Source organism: Bidens hawaiensis, unplaced genomic scaffold, assembly GCF_021521415.1.
Source record: "Bidens hawaiensis isolate Kalapana, Puna unplaced genomic scaffold, B.hawaiensis_p1.1 tig00068716_1, whole genome shotgun sequence".
Classification (NCBI taxonomy): domain Eukaryota; kingdom Viridiplantae; phylum Streptophyta; class Magnoliopsida; order Asterales; family Asteraceae; genus Bidens; species Bidens hawaiensis.
In genome coordinates, this window is record NW_027506623.1 from 14,497 (window position 1) to 26,014 (window position 11,518).

The following is an 11,518-nucleotide window of genomic DNA, read 5'->3' on the forward strand; positions in this document are numbered from 1 at the left end:
TAGTTCCCTCGACGCGCGAAGAATTATAGTTCTTCCCGCGGCGCGCTAGGAATCTTAGTTCCTCCCGCGGCGCGCTAAGAAATGTGGTTCTTCCCGCAGTGCGCATGGAAATGAAGTTCTTTCCGCGACGCGTTAAGGTTGTTTTTGTCTGCCTTCGCGCTCGCGCTCTCTTGACCTTCTGTGTCTGCCTTCGCGCCTTAGCCTTCTCGCGCTGTACCCTTTGAGTTTTCTTCTGTTTAAATCTAGCCGTTTGCTTTTGTGTTGTCTTATCTTTTGGAGCTGTTGACCTAACCTATCTAATGTCTGAAAAGTTACTTTCGGCGCAGCATGCGTACCAACCCCATTGGTTGGTAGAAAAAGTGACTGACAATCTTTTGAGATCTGCTTTTGCCATGCTTGACCAGTACCTTTATCTGATCCGCCCATGCTTTTTACTGTTCCCTGTCAGCTTTATCTTGCCTCTGCAGCTGCCATATCTTTCCATATCTTTTGCTTTTGGAATCTTTTGCTTTTTAAGATTCTTTCCCCTTTTCTAGGGATTATGTCTCCTAGGGTTTTCCTATAAATAATAATAATATTTTCATAACACATCACACACAAACACTTAATCTCTCCTGTTCTCTTGCTCCTTGCTCTCTCTGCCGCCTCCCTCTCTGCCTCCGTCTTCCTCCCTGTTCTGCCCTGTTTTCCGGTAATATATATTATATATAATAACTTACTTATTAATTATGCCAACTTATTATCAAGACTTAAAACAGATCGTTAAAACAATAATCTTAATTATAGGTTAACTTTGCTTGTTTAAGAGTTGATTCTTGCATATCTTTCACCGCATCGTTTATCAAGTGAGTTATCTCGTATCTAATCCCTTTTTATTTTAAATGCTTTGGGATGTTCATGTGTTCATACAAAACTTGAGTCTTAAACTGTTTATGAACTTTAGTCGCGCAGTATCCCATGTGTTGAGGACGTAGACTTGGCTGTTTATTTGTATGTGTGGATCATTAACCGTATGGACGGTCTATTCCGCAGTTTTCATGGTACCATTAGATGAACACGGGAGAACTATCGTTTATGATTTTCTCTTTTGTTACACTTGCACAGTTAGTCTTGTTTGTGAGCTCAATTGTGAGCACTGGCAGTCTTGTCTCTTAGAGTTGATCCCGATCAGATTACACCCTTGTTGAAAACCAGACATACACATGTTGCGCGCAGATTTATTGTTATCTATGTATTGTATTAAACTTGATTTCTCACCAACACGCAAGTGTTTGACGTTTATTTTAACACATGTTCAGGTTTGCAGTAGCTGTTTTGGAGCTTGTGGACACGTAGGACGTTTTTACTTTTGGACCTAGAATTAAAATGTATCAAGACAAGTTAATGTTGTTTGAATGTTATAATTTATAATATATTGACTTATGTTTGATTTATGTTCTTTATTTTCCCCGCTGCGCGTGCGCGATAAAATGTGTATTAATAAATATTGACACCAATAGTGTCACGAGTAATGAAACAATATGTGGCGCCCCGATGTATAATCCGCCTTTGGTCGGGGTGTTACAGATTGGTATCAGAGCCCGTTGACTTTAGGATAGGTGGTTAGACGTAACGGCCTAGAATACCTAAGAGTCCCTTCTCGCGCATGAGAGAAATCTCATGTTTGCGCGCTTATTGTTAATTACTCGTTATTTATGAATATGCTCGCACTTGCGCAGTATATGATTTTATGTTTTATTTCGCGATATTTCGATTTTTGTCGAATTTCGATTTTTATTGATTTTTCTTACATATTCGTTTGTTGGGTTTGAAAATCCGAAAAGTCATGGTGATACATGAATAGTTGATTTTCAATTTCCATTTACGATTATGTTCTGAGGTTGGAGACTTGAAAAGTCATGGTGATACATGAATTGTCAACTTCCAATACTCATTTTCTTGTGTATTTTATATTAAAGATTGAAAAGTCATGGTGATACATGAATCGTCAATCTCCAATACTCGTTTGCTCGTATATTTTAAATTGGAAATTCGGAAAGTCATGGTGATACATGAATTGTCGATTCTTGATTCGAATTTGTTACCTTTATTAAGTCTGCATTTAGGGTCATTTATTTTACTTTAACTTTTGACAGTAACTGACTCCGCGAAACCAAGCTTTATAAGATTAAAACTTTGCGATAAAAACCAAGATATTAACTAAAATTAAAATTTTTATAGAATGCCTCCGCTATCTCGCCGATTTCAGAGAAGAGAAGCCTCGCGCATGCGTAGACAGCAACGTTCCCAGGAAATGGCCGCCGCAATAGCCCAAGCTTTGAGCCAAAACAATACCAACACCTCGAGTTATAACATTAAGTCCTTTAATGCGGGTAACCCTCCGAAGTTCACAGGTCTTGAAGGAGCCACCGTGATGCTCCAATGGCTTGAGAAGATAGAAAACACTTTCCTTCACACCCAATGCCCCTCAGACAGACGAACCCTATATGCTTCCAGTGTCCTGGAATCCAGAGCGCTTACATGGTGGAATGGAGTAGCTCATGCGCGTGGCGCAGAGGCTGCTTCTAGCATGACATGGGAGGAATTCAAGGAAATTCTTACGCGAGAATTCTGCCCTCCCAACGAAGTTAAGCGCCTGGAGGAAGAATTCTGGAACTTGAAGCAATACAGCGGTGAAGCGCGCGAGTACGCGACGCGCTTCCACGAGCTAAGCTTACTGGTTCCTCACCTTGTTACCCCTTCACGCCGAGCAATCGAGAAATTTCTTGGGGGTCTCCCCATGGAAATTCAAGATTCTGTATGGGCCAGAAACCCAGTAACCCTCTCTGACGCCATTGAGTTGGCCGCTGTGCTCAGCGACAACCATGTCAGAGCAGGAACTCTGTTCCTGCGGGGAACTGAGAAGACCAAAACCACCAAAACTGTCCCTGAACCCGCAGAAACCAAACCAGAACCCTCAAACCATAACCAGAAACGTAGGCGCAGACAAGCTTACGCGCTTACCAACCCGCCCATAGTCCAGCAACCCGCTTACCAGCCTCTAGCATACGCCCCTCAACCTCTGTCAGCCTACCCAACACCTCCTATAGGCCACAACTATGCCATAACCACTCCCGCACTCCCTGCCCCGCCTCCTAAGAAACCTTACACAGGAAACCATCCCTTTTGCCCAACCTGTAGATTTCACCACCCAACCCAAACCCCGTGTCGACTTTGTAACCGATGTGGCCGCACTGGTCACCTTGTAGAAAACTGTAGAGTCCCTCTCGCCAATCCAATTGCGCCAACACCACCAGTCTACCCGCAGAACCCACAACCAACCTACCAAAACCCACGACCCAGGTCGTGCTATAACTGCGGTGATCCCAGTCATTTCCGGAACGCGTGCCCGAGACTGCAAGTGCAAATCACACAAGCGAATCCGGTAAACCAGATTTCAAACCAAGTGACGCGTGGACGAGCTTTTAACATAACCGCGCACCAAGCGCAAGCGAATAATGACGTAGTTAATGGTACATTTTTACTTAACGGATTTTATGCTTCTGTACTTTTTGATACTGGCGCCGATCGAAGCTTTATCTCTCGCGCCTTCGAGCAGAAGCTTGCGCGACCGCGCAACGATTTAAAAGAAGATTTTTCAGTTGAATTGGCTAATGGTGAAATTATTTTAATTAACTCAGTGATTAAAGATTGTACGCTTAATCTTAACGAAAACGATTTTCTGATCGACCTCATCCCTATGCCTCTTGGAAGCTTTGATGTTATCATTGGTATGGACTGGCTTTCGCATAATCGCGCCGAAGTTATTTGCGCCAAGAAATTGATTCGCATACCTCGAGAGAATGGTGATCTTCATATTTACGGCGAAAAACCCTCCAGTGGTCTTAAACTTATGTCTTGCGCCGAAGCCCAAAGACTCATGCGGAAGAAGTGTATTGCATTTCTAGCCCATGTGGTTAAACCTGCTGAAGAGAAGAAGCTTCGCGATATCCCTGTTGTGCGTGATTTCCCTGAAGTTTTTCCTGATGATCTTCCTGGTATCCCTCCCGCTCGTGAAGTCGAGTTCCGTATTGATCTTGTCCCTGGTGCTTTCCCCGTAGCTAAATCTCCTTACCGTCTTGCACCCGCTGAGATGCAAGAATTGGCAAGTCAACTCCAAGAGTTGACAGCTAAAGGATTCATTCGCCCTAGCTCTTCGCCCTGGGGTGCTCCGGTGTTGTTTGTTAAAAAGAAAGATGGATCGTTTCGCATGTGTATTGATTACCGCGAGTTGAACAAACTCACCATTAAGAACCGGTATCCCTTACCGCGTATTGACGACCTCTTTGATCAACTCCAAGGTGCCTCTTGTTTCTCGAAGATCGATCTCCGTTCTGGTTATCACCAGTTGCGTATCCGCGATGAAGATATTCCGAAGACTGCTTTTCGAACTCGTTATGGCCATTTTGAATTCTTGGTCATGTCCTTCGGATTAACCAACGCACCCGCCGTTTTCATGGATCTAATGAATCGGGTGTGTAGGCCTTTCTTGGATAAATTCGTGATCGTGTTTATCGATGATGTTCTGGTGTATTCTAAGACCAAGGCCGAGCATGAGCAACATCTTCGGTTAGTGTTGCAGAAGCTTCGAACCGAGCAGCTCTATGCTAAGCTTTCCAAGTGTGAATTCTGGTCTGATGAAGTACAGTTTCTTGGTCATGTTGTAAACAAGATGGGTATTCATGTCGACCCATCCAAGATTGAAGCAATCAAGAACTGGATTACGCCATCCTCTCCTTCTGAGATCCGTTCCTTTCTAGGCTTAGCTGGTTATTACCGGCGCTTTATTTCGAACTTTTCAAAGATCGCTTTGCCTTTAACAGCTCTTACGCACAAAGGTAAACCATATATTTGGGGCTCGAAGCAAGAAGAAGCCTTTCTGACGCTCAAGCGTTTGTTGTGTGAAGCTCCTGTTCTTGCGCTACCTGAGGGTAATGATGATTTTGTCGTGTATTGCGATGCATCCAACCAAGGTCTCGGTTGTGTTCTTATGCAACGAGGCAAGGTTATCGCTTATGCATCGAGGCAACTTAAGGTTCATGAAAAGAATTATACAACTCACGACCTCGAGCTTGGTGCAGTTGTTTTTGCCTTGAAGATCTGGAGACACTACCTTTATGGTACTAAGTGTATCCTCTACACTGACCATAAAAGCCTTCAGCATATCTTTGATCAAAAGGAACTTAACATGAGGCAACGCCGATGGAACGAACTCATCAGCGATTACGATTGTGAGATCCGGTATCATCCTGGTAAGGCTAATGTGGTAGCCGATGCGCTCAGCCGAAAACCCTGCCAACTTAACTGTATCTTGCCGCGCACCCAGCTTCACTTCGCGCCGATTCAAAGCAACCTTGAATCGCGTATTCGTGACGCGCAGCGCGCATCCATCAGTAATGGTAATCTTCGCGCCGAGTTAGCGTGTGGCGCGGAAGCACTCTTTGTCCCTAATCTGAGTGGAATTCTCTGCTATCTTAATCGCATCTGGATTCCCTTTGATGAGAATCTTCGCGCTGATATCCTGTGTGAAGCGCACAAATCTCGGTATTCTATTCATCCCGGCGCTGATAAGATGTACAAGGATTTGCGCATAACTTATTGGTGGCCCGGTATGAAAAAGGATATTGCTGTGTTCGTAGCTAAGTGCCTGACTTGTTCTAAAGTGAAAGCTGAACACCAACGCCCATCTGGTTTGCTCGAACAACCAGAAATTCCTACGTGGAAATGGGAATGTGTAGCGATGGACTTTATTACCAAGTTACCTTTGACAGCAAGCAAACATGATAGCATTTGGGTAATAGTGGATCGATTGACTAAATCTGCTCACTTTCTGCCCATTCGTGAAAACTACCGTGTTGAGCAACTCGCGCAGCTTTATGTCAAGGAAATTGTCTGCCGCCATGGTACTCCTTTGAGCATCATATCCGATCGCGATGGCCGTTTTATATCTCGCTTTTGGAAATCTCTCCAATCTGCACTAGGAACTCGCTTGGACATGAGTACGGCATATCATCCTCAGACTGACGGTCAGTCTGAGCGAACTATTCAAACTCTTGAGGATATGCTCCGATCTTGTGTTCTTGATTTTGGAGGTAATTGGGATTCGCACCTACCTTTGATCGAGTTTTCTTATAATAACAGCTATCATTCCAGTATCGGTATGGCCCCATTTGAAGCACTTTACGGTCGTAAGTGCCGCTCCCCGATTTGTTGGAGCGAAGTGGGTGAAGCTCAAATCACAGGACCCGAACTTGTTCAAGAGACAACCGATAAAATCGCCAAGATCCGTGATCATTTGCTGACTGCCAGAAGCCGACAGAAGAGTTACGCAGATCGTAGGCGAAAGCCTCTCGAATTTCAAGTTGGTGATCTTGTTCTCCTCAAAGTGTCGCCTTGGAAAGGTGTTGTCCGCTTTGGGAAGAAGGGTAAGCTTGCTCCTCGTTATGTTGGTCCATTCAAGATTCTCGCGCGTGTGGGAAAAGTTGCCTACAGACTTGACCTGCCGCCCGCGCTCAGTAATGTGCATCCAACGTTCCATGTATCCAATCTCAAGAAGTGTTTAGCTGACGAGAACTTTCACATTTCACTCGATGAAGTTCAAGTTGATGAATCTATGCATTTCGTTGAGAAGCCTGTTGAGATTATGGATCGCGAGGTTAAGCAAACCAAGCGCAGTCGTATCCCTATCGTGAAAGTTCGTTGGGAGTCCAAGCGCGGAGCCGAGTTTACATGGGAAAGGGAAGATCAAATGAAGATCAAGTACCCGCACCTGTTCTCTGCGCAACCTACTTCGAGATAAATTTCGGGACGAAATTTCTTAAAGTAGGGGAGACTGTGACATCTGCCCCGATCCGACCCGACCCAGGTACCCGTTTCTCTGACCCGATCTCTCTCTTTTATGATTTAATATTTATTTATACTTATATTTTACTTTTAATAATAAAAATATATATTTCCTTTCCGCCTTCTTTTCCCTCTTGTCGCCGTCCCGCCCTTAAGCCTTGTTTCCCTCTTTTTCTTCTAACTCTTTGCTTGTCCTTTGTTCCTTCCCGCCTAAGGTTGTCTGCGCAGCTCCACGCGCCAGACCCCTTACAAGGAATCCTGCGTGAAGACCATCTGTTCCTGCGATACGCGAGACGAACGCTTCCCGCGACGCGCTAAGGAATTGTAGTTCCCTCGACGCGCGAAGAATTATAGTTCTTCCCGCGGCGCGCTAGGAATCTTAGTTCCTCCCGCGGCGCGCTAAGAAATGTGGTTCTTCCCGCAGTGCGCATGGAAATGAAGTTCTTTCCGCGACGCGTTAAGGTTGTTTTTGTCTGCCTTCGCGCTCGCGCTCTCTTGACCTTCTGTGTCTGCCTTCGCGCCTTAGCCTTCTCGCGCTGTACCCTTTGAGTTTTCTTCTGTTTAAATCTAGCCGTTTGCTTTTGTGTTGTCTTATCTTTTGGAGCTGTTGACCTAACCTATCTAATGTCTGAAAAGTTACTTTCGGCGCAGCATGCGTACCAACCCCATTGGTTGGTAGAAAAAGTGACTGACAATCTTTTGAGATCTGCTTTTGCCATGCTTGACCAGTACCTTTATCTGATCCGCCCATGCTTTTTACTGTTCCCTGTCAGCTTTATCTTGCCTCTGCAGCTGCCATATCTTTCCATATCTTTTGCTTTTGGAATCTTTTGCTTTTTAAGATTCTTTCCCCTTTTCTAGGGATTATGTCTCCTAGGGTTTTCCTATAAATAATAATAATATTTTCATAACACATCACACACAAACACTTAATCTCTCCTGTTCTCTTGCTCCTTGCTCTCTCTGCCGCCTCCCTCTCTGCCTCCGTCTTCCTCCCTGTTCTGCCCTGTTTTCCGGTAATATATATTATATATAATAACTTACTTATTAATTATGCCAACTTATTATCAAGACTTAAAACAGATCGTTAAAACAATAATCTTAATTATAGGTTAACTTTGCTTGTTTAAGAGTTGATTCTTGCATATCTTTCACCGCATCGTTTATCAAGTGAGTTATCTCGTATCTAATCCCTTTTTATTTTAAATGCTTTGGGATGTTCATGTGTTCATACAAAACTTGAGTCTTAAACTGTTTATGAACTTTAGTCGCGCAGTATCCCATGTGTTGAGGACGTAGACTTGGCTGTTTATTTGTATGTGTGGATCATTAACCGTATGGACGGTCTATTCCGCAGTTTTCATGGTACCATTAGATGAACACGGGAGAACTATCGTTTATGATTTTCTCTTTTGTTACACTTGCACAGTTAGTCTTGTTTGTGAGCTCAATTGTGAGCACTGGCAGTCTTGTCTCTTAGAGTTGATCCCGATCAGATTACACCCTTGTTGAAAACCAGACATACACATGTTGCGCGCAGATTTATTGTTATCTATGTATTGTATTAAACTTGATTTCTCACCAACACGCAAGTGTTTGACGTTTATTTTAACACATGTTCAGGTTTGCAGTAGCTGTTTTGGAGCTTGTGGACACGTAGGACGTTTTTACTTTTGGACCTAGAATTAAAATGTATCAAGACAAGTTAATGTTGTTTGAATGTTATAATTTATAATATATTGACTTATGTTTGATTTATGTTCTTTATTTTCCCCGCTGCGCGTGCGCGATAAAATGTGTATTAATAAATATTGACACCAATAGTGTCACGAGTAATGAAACAATATGTGGCGCCCCGATGTATAATCCGCCTTTGGTCGGGGTGTTACAGCCGAAGCATTAAAGCATGCACTTCTTCTTTTATTTCTGAAAAACTAGTGGACCAACTAGTAGAAAATCCACATATTCCTGTCAAGGCAGTTCAAGATCAATTTCAAAAAAAGTTTGAGGTTGGGATTTCTAGAACAAAAGCATTTAGGGCCAAAGAAAAAGCAAAGATGCATCTACATAGAGACTACCGCGCACAATACGGGATTCTTAGAGATTATATTGAAGAACTCCAAAATACAAATCCAGGTACCACGGTGAAATTAGAGGTAGAAAGATTCACAGATCCAACTTTAGGAACTCGAAAATTTAAGAGAATCTATATTTGTTTGGGGTCTTTAAAACAAGGATTTTAAGTCAATTGGAAGAGACCTTTTAGGTCTTGATGGTGCTTTTATGAAAGGTCACTTTCCGGGTCAAGTTCTTACAACAGTTGGTGTTGACCCCAACAATTGCATATATCCTCTTTGTTATGCTATTGTAGAAGCTGAAACCCTTGACTCTTGGACATGGTTTCTTGAGTGTCTTGGTGATGATCTGGAATTAAATGCAAGGTCAAACTTCACATTTATCAGTGACAGACAAAAGGTTAGTGAAACAATCTTTATGTTTAACTATGTTAATATTTTATAATATATGAGTCTTCTATAAGTATATTACTATGTTGTAACAGGGCATTCTGCCAGCGGTTGCAAATGTTTTCCCCTGTGCTGAACACAGGTATTGTGTTAGACATATTATTGAGAATAGGAGAAAAACTTTCAAAGGAAAAGTATATCAAGACATGGCATGGAAACTTGCTACTGCAACTACGGTAATTAAGTTTTAAAAGATAATGGATGAGTTGAAGAATTTCAACAATGACGCCCATCTGTGGTTCTTAAATATCTCTCCTGAACATTGGTCTAGATCTCACTTCTCAGGTATGCATTGAAAATATGCATTTGAGCAAGATTTAATGCATTAAAAAGACACATTTGCTCTGAGATTTTAAGAAAATGCATTGAGCTAACTGAGATGCTGAGTAATATGATTTAAAATGCTATTGTAGTATATGATGTGATTGCCAATTTTTTAATTATTTATTCTCATTTATTGTAGTTGAATTTGTCAAAGTCTCAACTACTACACAACTAAATATGATTAAATATGCTCTATTCTAAATGTAAAATAGTATCATCAGTATTTATTTTACTGTCAAAAAGTGCATATGTAGAGGCTTTGTTTAAGATAGCTAGGATTGATCATATTTGTATTATTAGATAAGGAAAAAATGGTCAGACCCGATTCCGGCCCTACCCGACCGGGACCCGTTTAACGATATTCTTAGTAAGGATGAGAAAATTCGGTACCGGTACCGATTTGGTACCGTCGGTATCAATTTGGTACCATCGGCACCAAAGTTTTGAGTTTTGGGATCGGTATGGTATCGGTATTTCCTGAATTTTACCTTCAATACCGGTACCAAACCGAATATTTCGGAACAGTATTTTCGGTACCGGTACGGCACCGAGCTCATCCCTAATTCTTAGGACCCGAGAACCAACCATATTGTGAATAACCGGGTCAGGTCTTGCGGTTCTCACGGGCCTCACTCAATTTATGCTTACCCCTATCCAAGATCTCCCCCTCTCAAATTGGGTGTTAATTTTATTTCACCATCTAAAAGAAATTTTCTTGCTCTAATAATTGTTTAGGTAAGTAATGATGTATTGCTAAACAATATGTATTGAAAACAATTGTTATTATGCATTTCAATTTATGTGTTGGATGGTCACAGGTAGGGCCGTTTCTGATGTGTTGCTCAATAATATGTGTGAGCAATTGAATTCCAAGCTACTAGATGGAAGAGACAAGCCAATCATCACAACATTAGAGTTTATTAGGGAGTATTTGATGAGAAGAATAGTCAATGTTTTAAAGGTAATAGATAGATCTGATGGTCTACTGACACCCTATGCCACAAAAGTATTAGAAACAATAAAGAAAGAAGCTGCTAAATACTCTGTGATTTGGAATGGAGGGGAACATTTTCAGGTGAGTGGCCCATTTGGTGATCAGCGTGTAGTAGATTTAAGTCAAAGGTTGTGTGCATGCAGGAGATGGGAGATAACAGGAATACCGTGCAGGCATGTGGTGGCTGCAATGTGGAATATGCAGGCCAATGGAAAACAATGTATGATCCCTGAAAAATAGGTAAACCCTATTTATATGATGGAGGCTTGGAAAAAAGTTTATAGCTTCAAAGTATTTCCAATCAATGGTTGGTCCATGTGGCCAAGGTCTCAAGTTCCTACCATCCTTGTCCCACCAAATCATCACAAACCAACTGGAAGACCAAAGAAAGTGAGGAAGAAATCAATAATTGAACCGGAAGACATCACAAAAGGTAACAAGTTATCAAAAAAGAATTCAACCATGACTTGTAGCAAATGTACGCAAAAAGGCCATAACATCAGAAGTTGCACAAGCCAACAAGATTAGTGTTTTGGATCAGCAACTGTGACGGGAGGTCTTTTGGATCAACAACCTTTTATTTTGGGAAAAATATATAGTATTTTTGTTTTGGATTAATGGCTTGTATTTTGGATTAATGGCTTGTATTTTGGATAATGTTTGGTATTATGAAAGTATCCTTTTAATATATTTGGGTTTTAATGTGTGTAATGTCTACTTTGTTAAATATTGATTGGGTTAAAAAGACGATATTACCCTCATGTGAGTGGCAAGTGTTTTAGAGTTAACAGCT